Here is a 10,926-nt window from a genome sequence, read left to right on the forward strand (position 1 = left end):
TTCAACATGATGGGCATGCCCGAGTAGCCCTATATCCGCCCCATATTTAGGCTGGATATAAAGGGTGCCGGTCAACTCAGGCCTTTGAGGGCCATTTGAGGGGGGCGTCTGATCAAAAAATCGTTAGATGAAGAGTACAAACAACTCAGACAAGTTTTACCACCAAAACAGAATTAAATGCATAGAAGTAACAAGACTGTCGTCTGTGTCAGTTGAAGTCTGATACTCTCCTTCAGCTTCCAAAATACGTGCATATCCAAGGAGCATTGGGAAGTGAGGTGGGATAGAAAGGCATTTTGGAGGCCGAGCTTCATGGAGGTCAAAATTTTGAAAAGTCTAACTTTTCAGTTTCAAAAAATTCTAGAAACAATATACGTGTATACAACAATGTAATGTATATGTGTGTAAAATTTCATGATGAAATACCTTGAATTGTGAGCTGCACCAAAAACTTAATCATGAACTTTAAGAATGAGCAGTGCATGTGCTGAAATGCTCGTGATCCATTTGTCATTTTGAGGGATATTGGTGCAAATATCAGAAAGAGCCAACTGCAAAGCAGCTTCTGGTACTGAATGTTCCTTTCTCATGCTCAACGAAACGTGTGACACAGTCCAACGAGTCAATTCCCACCGGTTTCCTAATTTTCTCGCTGAGTGTTTTTTCAGTCTTAATCCGGACAGTGGCGATATGAACACCATGCTTGGTGCCGGATGAAGGATATCCACCTTGCACGTTGCACCACAAACAATATAATGGCACCAGAGTCGTCTTCGCCAGCATAATCCAAGCACATCCTTTCCCCCTCCCAATCCATATAGCATGAAAATGTCAGAAAGATCGGGTGGCTGAGGAACAGAGAGTTACCTTCCGGAAAACTCTTTCTTTAAACCGACTGATCTTTGCATGGTTTAAGGCTCGTCCCGAGCCATCCGATGAAGTCGATCATGCGGTACTCGCTTCTCACGCGCATGGCTTCACCGGCCTCTAAAACAGGCCACGTTTTCCCATGGGCCGGCCAGTCCCCGAACCTTATCTTTTTTTGACGCGAGCATGTGAGCCCCTCGTCATCTCTTTCCTTTCGTACAAATCGGGGTCCTCATTTTCTTCTCTAACATATTACTGGCATTCTCCGCCATGAGCGCTGCTGCAAGTGTATGGGCTGCGACGACTGCCTCCCATCCCGTCCAGCAGCCCCGTTGCAGCATCCGCCGTCGCCGCCACGTGTTGCGTCCCAACCTCCACGGTCGCTGCCACGCGCTGCATCGCAGCATCCGCCAGTGCCGCCGCGTGCTGTCGCTGCCATTTAGTGTGTCGCAGCATCCGTCGTCGCCACCAAGAGCTCCATCACAACATCCGTCAGTGTTGCAATGAAGCATTGCCAAGGCGCCGGTGCTCTGATGAAGCATTGTCGTGTCCGCCAGTGTTGGGATGTCGCATCGTGCTGCAACGAAGCACTGCAATAAAGTATCACCGGTGTTGCGATGAAGCATTTGTCGGACCGCCGGAACATCACCGGCACTGCAATGGAGCATCATAGGCACTCCGATGGAGCATCGTCAGGTCGCCGGGACATCCTCGATGCCGTGATGGAACATTCGTCGGACTGCGGGATCATCGATGACGCTCAGAGGGACCATCATCGGTGCTATGATGGAGCATCGTCGGGTAGTCCGGACATCGCCAGTGCCATGATGGTGCATACGTCAGACCGCCGGAACATCGACGGTGCTGCAAGGGAGCATCACCGGTGCTATGATGGAGCATCGTTGGATTGCAGGGATATCGTCGGTGCCGTGATGGAGCATTCGTCGGACCGCCAGAACATCGACGGCGCTGCAAGGGAGCATTATCGGTGCTACAATGGAGCATCGTTGGGCCTTCAAAACATCGGCGGAGCTGCAACGGAGCATCATCGAGCCGTTGGAGCATCACCGGCGCTGCAATGGAGCAATCGTCGGACCGCCGGAACATTGACGGTGCTGCAAGGGAGCATCATCGGTGCTATGATGGAGCATCGTCGGATCACCGGGATATCACCGTTGCCATGATGGAGCATTCATTGGACCGCTGGAACATCGACAACGATGCAAGGGAGCATTACCGGTGCTACGATGGAGCATCTTCGGGCCGTCCAAACATCAGTGGAGCTGCAACAGAGCATCATCGAGCCATTGGAGCATCACCGATGCTGCAATGGAGCATCGTCAAGTCACCGAGGCATCCCCAATGCTGTGATGGAAGATTCCTCGAAACGTCGACGACGCTAAAAGGGAGCATCACTGGTGCTATGATGGAGCATCGTCGGGTCGCCGGGACATCGTCGGTGCCGGGAGGGAGCATTCGTCGGACCGTCAGAACATCGACGGTGCTGCAAGGGAGCATCACCGGTGCTATGATGGAGCACCATCAGGTCGGGTCGCCGGGACATCATTGGTGTCGTGATGGAGCATTCGTCGGACCGCCGAAACATCGACAGCGCTGCAATGGAGCATCACCGGTGCTACGATGAAGCATCGTTGGGCCGTCGGAGCATCACCGGCGCCGTGATGGAGCATAGCCGGGTGGCTGGTGTATTGACAGTGCAGAATGGAGCATCAATGGTGGTTGAAAAGTTGTTCACAGCAGGAGCGTTGCTGCAGCCCCAGAGCTCGTCGGCGCTGCTAGCATGGCCGAGGTATGGCATGCTCGCCGGCTGCTGATAGGTGACTGGCGACGTGGCTGCTGCCACATGCTCTAAGCCGGCTAGCTGCTGCTTTCGCTAGAGTTACGCGCGTGTGCTGATGTTGCGTTGGTGGATGGAGGCTGCGAGGAGCCATGTGCAAGCTGGGATGAAAGTCATGCCGTGATCCAGCCATCAGCGAATCCAGCGGCTTGAATCATCCTGTATTGGCGCAAATCAACGACAGGCAAGGCGGCGTATTCTCCCGCGGCATCATCCGGATGACGCGTAGTAGGCGCCCTTCCTCAAGTAGCTCATAAGCAACAAGCCCTCCATCATCACATGTGTAAATAAAACCATCAGCAAACACACATCTGCCATTTAAAAGGGGACTTCCAGGCAAAGTGCTTGCTATGTGTAGTCCACAAAACCTATATGCATCGCAAGGCATGACAACACGCCATTGTTTGACACTGAGGTCAAACAAAAGACACGAACTTGTGACAGTATCATTAACTATGAATGAATCATCACCCAAGACTGCATATCCGGACAGCTTAACCTTCTTGTTCGCGAGATGAGACAGATCTATGCTGTAAGGTAACCACATGGTTTGCGTACTACACATGTGGAAAACTTGGAGAGCATCTGTGACAGCAACATTCTTATGCCCAACTCGGATAGCCATAATGAAAGGATCAGCACTAGTCCGCCGTGCACCTGGATCAAAAGCTGAACATTTGTTCCTCAAACCAATCAAGTGTCTGCCCTGTTTGATGCCTGAAATAGCATATATGTATTCGTTGCCGCAAACATAGTGCCACAGTGGAGGAGACTGTTCTTCCAACGTCTGACGAGAACTTTAAATAGCGCGCTAAGCCTCTTAGCGGCGGACCTCTTCTAAATGCTATAACGTGCTATAGCGGAGCTATAGCGAGCTATTTAAAATGTTTGCTCAAGTGTTTGAACAAAAGACTCTTAGCGCGAGTCCTTTTCTAAACGCTATAGCGTGCTATAGCGGAGCTTTAGCGGGCTATTTAAAACCATGCGAGAACATCACCATCATCTGATGGTATAGAGTAACACGGTTTGAGAGGCCTGCCATCTCTTTCTAACCTTTCATCATCTTCTTCCATGATGCTAGTCTTGTAAACAAATGATTGTGAGCCAGCTTGGCAAATATAAAGAGATCACTGTTCATGTGGGCTATAGCAGGCTTCACATGACTTGGGTAACTAGTTTCTTCAACTAAGAGGTTCCTCCTGCAACAATTAAGGACAAGGGAGACCGTGGCTATGTCGGAGCTGATTGGATCCTCTTCAGGTTCCAGCATTGCAGAGTGGCCCGCTCAACTCCTCATCTTTGTACGCCTGTAGAAAGCAGAATTGCGGGGTGTAAAGATGGGGCATGCATGCTGGGCCTGGGCGACATGTCTATCCGGCGGCAAGTGGAGTGCAAGACACTGATTCCTCCTCCTTGAGCTGGGAGTTGGAAGGTTGTGACGATGGCGTGTAAGTTTTTACATGAGCACTTGAGCCTCGCACTGATCCATACCGAGCACATGAGTCGGCCACCGAGATGGGCGAGGAAGCCGTAACCTTTGTCCTCCAAGAAAGGACACACGGAGTCGAAAACATGTTTTAGAGCCTATGCACCCGGGTACTCCTTATCCAACCACTCATTCCTGCATCACGATTCGTGTAAATAATTTTCTTTTTTTTGTTTCTCTCATATAAAACATGTATTTGTACTTCAACTTTGCAGCACAACAAAGCTTTCTATGTAGAATGTGGGATAAAACTTACAGATTTATTGGTCCAACATAAATATACAAAATGAGATTTGTTTGATTAAAAAAATCTTATTTTTCATATTTATGTCGGACAAAAAAATCTGAAAGTTTCATCTCACATTCTAGTTACAAAGTTATGTTATACTGCAAAGTTTGAATTTCAAGACATGTTTTATATGAGAGGAACAAAAAAGAGAAAATTCCATGTAATAAGGTAGTTGTGTAGCACAGATCTCAAAGCAACATTGGAGTGCTAGGATAGTGAGGCCCGGGTGCATAAGCTCACAAAATCTGCATTCTGAGGCGGCTTCTCGTGATCGTCGTGGTGCAGGAGGCAGAGCGAGCCGCCATCGGTGGTCAGGGCAGCGGTGGCGTAGACCACCGGACTCCCCAAGTCGTGGAAGACGTCGACCACGTCGTTGTTGCGACCGAGGATCCGGCCGCACCGCGCCACGCGGAGCAGGTGCAGCCGCAGCAGCTCACCGTTTTCGGTGCGGGAGTTGATGCCGACGAGCAGTGACCAGGCAGGCCGCCGGCCATCCGCGTCGGCCGGCGACGGCGGATGCACGTAGTCCCTGCCTCACGGTGAACGGTACGAGCGGTCTTTAGAGCATGTCTAGTAGAACCCTCAAACCCTTAAAGCAGTTTTAAAGATTGAGAAGTGTTAGTTTTTGATACTTTTAAGGGTTGAAAAATAGAGGTAAAGATTAGAATCCTCAAACCCAACCCTTAGGGGTTGTTTGCATAAGAGGAATATAAAGAACGCAATCTAAGTAAGCCAAGGAAACTGCCTAACCGTAAAAAATCTTGTTTGGCTCGTCCAACAACCCCGTGGATAGGGGAAACTCGTTTCCCAAAAACCCATAATTCCGGGTTTGTGGGAAAACTAGTATTACTCGTTTTTCCACAAACGCGATTATCATATACAGATGCAACTGCCTTTCTCCGCCCCCGCCTATTCCTCAACAACCTCAGATGACACCAATTCTGCTTTTTGCGTCTCACCTCGCGCCCTTTTCACTGCCTATAAAAGACAGACTTTGTTTCCCGCATGTTATACACCCAGATCGCAAAGGGATGTCTGTGATCCCCGTGACAGGCACTGGATGGGAGACGTTGACCTTGAATCTGAAGTTGGTCATCTTCAATAAGGCTCCACATCTCCTTCAGGCTTTTCGTGCATCGTCTTTCCACCTTCAATCAGTCTTTCCATCTTCAATCAGGTTCCATGGCTTCACCATCCTACACAGCAGTACGAATTTGTATTTGTAAATATTTTCATGGTACTGTTGATTGAATTAATCTATTTGGTAGTGAACCCTATTTTGCATAAAACCTCTGATAATTTCATATGGGCAATTCCTAGGACATAGTAGATCCAACAACCTGGTAATCTGTTAATCTAAATGATAACACGTACTGTTGAAGGAAAAATTAGAGGCAACTCTGATTAGGGAGTATCGTAAATATGAACATGTGGCACATAAGAGAATCAGATTGCACTATGAATGCCTATATAAATACTAAAATGATCTAACACCGAACCACAATTAGATTATCGATGACTATATATATCAAGTGCAGTAGTTAATTTTTCATGACAAGGATGCAGTTTAAAGCACACTGTAAGGATAATTTTCCATAAGTATCAATCATATTTATCCAGAATATATAGTGTGCAGTAAGAGCTAAGCAGTAAGCAGATGAAGATTAGAATACCCTGTGATGTCATCTGATGTTGATAGCAGTACGTGGGGCAAGCGAGACCAAATTTAATAGCAAATTAAAGATCTTGGCAGCAACATAGGAAAATAACTGATAAGGGATGTGAACATCCCGTTAGACAGACAAGCGACAAAAATTCAATTGTCCAGTCATAGCATGAACAAAAGATTAGTGGCATGCTCATTTTCTTCCACTTCGTAGAGTTATTCCTTTTGAACCAAATGACTCATCTTCCATTATTGCTTCTTGTATCCCCTCTGTAGAAAAATATGGATGATGAGAAGGAAAAAAATTAAGAAGGAAAACACAGATAAAGCTAAGCGACATGTATGGAAATCTTCAGAGGACAAAATACTGCTGAATATATTAAAAGATCAAAGCCTACATGGAGGAAAAGAAGGAACATGTTACACAAAGAAAGCATGGCGTGATATCTTAGAACAATTCAATGATTCAAGGGTAGAAAAACTTGAATTACAACAACTGAAAAATCGTCATAAGTACTACAGGAATTGCTACAGCACCATGGACAGACTTCTAAAACTCACGGGATTTGGTTGGGATGACGATGACAAAATGATAAAAGCTCCAGAAGATATTTGGGAAGAACTAATTAAGGTAAGTTTGTTCAAGTAGAATTCATATAAAGTTTTCATATCCTATTATTAACAAAAACATTAAACAACTTGCAGAAGGATAAGGCTATCCAAGAATATCGAGATAAGGTGTGGCCTAGTTGGATAGATCTTCAAGCCATATGTGCTAGTTCAATAGCATCTGGAGCTGGTGATGTATCTAGCAAAGGAAAAGATGGTACATGTACGACCAAATCTTCACAAATTGATCTCAATACGGAAGTTGAAGTACATGACATTGATTGTGATGAAATCAATGCTTCCCCTGGTGTCTTCACCAAGAAGTCAACTACCATTGAGCCAGAAAAAAAGAAGTCCCCTGGAAGTGGATCCAAGGAAACTGCAAGAGGACAAAAACGGACAGCCGATGATGCCATAATAGCAATTGATTGCCTTGCAGATGCATCACTTAGCATTGCTGAAGCAAGAAAACAGTAGCACAACAAACTGAAGCTTACTCGGTTAAATCTTGTATGGCAATACTAAATAGTATGAGTAATCTAGATCCCAAAGAGAAACTAAAAGCGGTAAAGGCATTTGCAGATGGTGATAAACGGGCCATTTTCATTGAGATGGATGAAGAGACGCGGAACCTCTGGATTCTTGATCCTTAGAATTTTTGTAATACACCTTTGAGCATAGTATTTTATTTCGGTCGTTGTCGCACTTTACAAGATTCAGAAAAAAAATTCACTTATATTTTGTCAGTTTGTGTGAAGTAATAAATATTGTTTTCAGTTTCGTATTGTTCATTGTCCGGTTCAGCACTATTACATTTTAAAACAATTATCCAGAGATGATATGGTCAACTATGCAAATCGTGCAGGGATCTATGAACATTTCGGATGTGTCAGATGATGAACTTTCTGATTCCGAACAAGTTGCGGAATGTTGTTGAACGAACTTTTGGTGTTCTAAAAGCTCGTTTTCCAATTCTAAGTAGGAAAGGAGGAATTCCTTATCCATACGAAACTCAAGTGAAAATTGTTATGGCTTGTTGCATTATCCACAACTTCATAAGGAAGGTTAATCATCATGATGAGTTATTCGAGCTTTATGAGCATGGGGAAACAGAACAAAATACTGACCATGGTGATCAACAAGTTCATGGGCAAGCAAGAGAAGATGATAGAGTTGCTGGTGAGAGAGTTCGTGCTGCCATCGCCCGAGAGTTGTGGACTAAACATCAACAATGTAGTGCTCAACCAGAAGATGATTAAATACTATAATATTTGTTTTCCATCTTCAATTGCAGATATATCTGCATAATTATTGTTGCAACTTTTAATTCTTTATATGGACATGAACTTCCCATTCTTTTATAGGCTTATATGCTCTATCTCTCTCTCTCTCACCCTCTGCCTCTCCCTCTCTCTATCTGGAGCTACAAGATGAAATGTTATTGTCTACCAATCTTTTCAGCAAGCAAAGCAACAAATAAACTACTTCAAATTGGTGCATTTTTATGTGACATTCAAGTGTTCCCCTTGTACCTACGCACCAAATTCTTCAATGGACCAAGTAGATATGTAGCTAATTGCTAAGTCCTATCAGTTATGAAGTAGTATACTCTCCGCATGTGCGTGATGTAGAGCATGAAAACATGCTAAGAAACCAAAAAGGGAGATAACTGTAGCTTCTCTCGTCAAGTGCATGATGTAGTTCATGTTAATTTACTAGTACAAAACTTGAAAATAATAATCAAACATACCTGCTCCTCTGAATCCCCATCCGCTAGCTTGGAATCCCCATCCGCTACAGCTGCCTGCTGCCCCCGGCGCCGCCGATACAGGCTGATGTCGGTGCAGCCTGCACGGCCGGCGTTGAGGGGAGGCAGGCCTGTGCGTTGACCTGAAGCAGGACCGCTCGCTAGGTACAACTTGTGCGGGGTCGACGGCCGACGAAACGGAGTACGCCTGGGGACCTAGCCGTCTAGGGGAGGAGAGGCGAGCAGCAACCAACATCCAGGGGGCGGAGGCACACAGTAGTAGGCATCCGCGCGCGGCGGTGTGTACCTGGCGACCTGGGAGTCCAGCAGCAACTGGTGTCCAGGACGGCGGAGGCGTGCCGTACCCGGCGTCCGCGCGCGGATTCTTCCACGGGCGAGACGAGGGAGCAGCGGTGTGAGCGAGCGGAGGAGGAATCGGAGGGCAGCAGCAGCTCAATGAGCTTGGATGGATGAGGCCATGGTGTGTGATTTGGGGGAAGTGACTCACTCACGGGAGGAGAATAGGAATAGAAGCAACTACTAGTCATGGGCATCCAAACAAGGAACTGGGCCGACCAGTTTTCCAAATTTCCATACCGAACGTAGTTATTTATAAACTGGTTATTCGTAAAAGCTGACGTAAAACGGGTTTTCCTAGAAATCGGCTAAAAACTCATTTTCTATAATCTTATCGCTAATCTTCACTATCCAAACAACGCCTTAAACTGGTTTGAGTTTAAGGGTTGGGTTTGAGAGTTCTAGTCTTTGTCTCAACCCTAACCTTTAAATCTATCATTTGACATCTCACAATTTATGACTACAAAAACACAATCAACCTCTAAACAAACTACCAAATGACAATCATTGATGCATGGCTTAATAGTTTACATCACAAAATCATCATCTTTCCCCTCTCATCGGCACCATCACCAAAAAGTTGCACCTCGGCGCCATCTCCTAGACCACATGCGGGCTCCATCAAGTATCTCCATAGGCGCCGGTGGAGTCGTCCACACCGCCATCGTCACAACTACTCATCGAAGTGTCACCTCGAAAAGTAGAGGACGCACCATGGAACATCCTCTTCCTCTCCGCGATGTCCTCCTTGTAGTCCTTCCACCATTGCAATTGGTCTTCATCCATGTCCTTCTTGGACATCATCATGTGCTCCTTCTCTTCCACCATGAGTCCTTTCCATACCTTTGCCTCTTTGAGCTTGATCATCCTCTCCTCCAAGTCGGCCTTGCGCTTTGATTCTTCACACTTTGCTTCAACTTGTGCAAGCTTGACCTTTTTCTTCTTCTCGGTGATAAGAAGTTTCGTCTCCAATGTCTTTGTTGTCAATTCCTCTCTTGCCTTCATCATGTGCTCCATCTTCTCCCTTAGGCTTGATGCCTCTCCTTCCATTTTCACCCTTAGCTTGCCCTTCTTGGTTCCCTCGGGCTTGCCCAAGTTCCTCTCCTCCTCATCTTCACTATCATCCATCCTAAGCATTGCCGACTTCTTGGGTACGGTCTCTTGATCCCTCAACTTTCACTTGTCAAAGATTTGAAGAATTGCCCAAGCATGCTTAAATGGGAATGGCTTGCCCTTGGAAGCGGCCATCTCCTTGTACCTCATGCCAGCAATTGTCTCCTATCAACCACACATAATCACATAAGAACCCACCAATAACATAGCACACACACATAATCAAAATAGTGAAGATATATGTACTCACATAGTCACTCTCCACAGTTCCACTAGGTGGTGCGTCCCTCACTTGGTCCATGGCCGCACTCCAACGAGCACAAGCGGGCTTCATCAACTCCCACCGGCCTTGAAGCGACCGGTAAGTGCGAGAGATGAACCCATTATTCTTCGGCTTGATCCTACAATAGTTGTCCTCGATCCTTCGCCAATACCGTTTACCGGTTTGATCGGTGCCGGTGGTTGCATCCATCCCCACAGCTGCCCAAGGACAAACCAAGAGGATATCTTCCGCCTCGGTGTAGTTTGTCGACCGGGCGTGTGGGCGGGAAGCGGCGGTGAATGCCTCCTCCCCTATCTCGGCCACCTCCTCCTCGCCATCCCCTTCATCCTCCTCATCTTCCTCCAAGTCATCACCAACCCTAAAGGGTTCTAGAGGCGGAGCCCCGAGGTCCACCTCCGCGTCTTGGAGGAGGTCCATGAACGAGGATGGGGTTGCCATTTCCTCGAACACCTCGTGCGCGGTGGGAGGAGGTTCGGCGACGGCGGCAGGCGGGGCGCGGGCTTCTTCCGCGGCTTCTTCATGGCCGGGGACGAGCCGACGACCTTGGAGGAAGCCCCTCGTGGCCCACGGGAGGCCGCCTTCGGCCGGCTCTTCTTGGGGGCGGGCGCGGCGGCGGGGGTGGGCGCCGGGGCGGGGACGGGGGCCGGGGCG

This window comes from Triticum dicoccoides, chromosome 7A (assembly GCF_002162155.2).
Source record: "Triticum dicoccoides isolate Atlit2015 ecotype Zavitan chromosome 7A, WEW_v2.0, whole genome shotgun sequence".
NCBI classification, from domain to species: Eukaryota; Viridiplantae; Streptophyta; class Magnoliopsida; order Poales; family Poaceae; genus Triticum; species Triticum dicoccoides.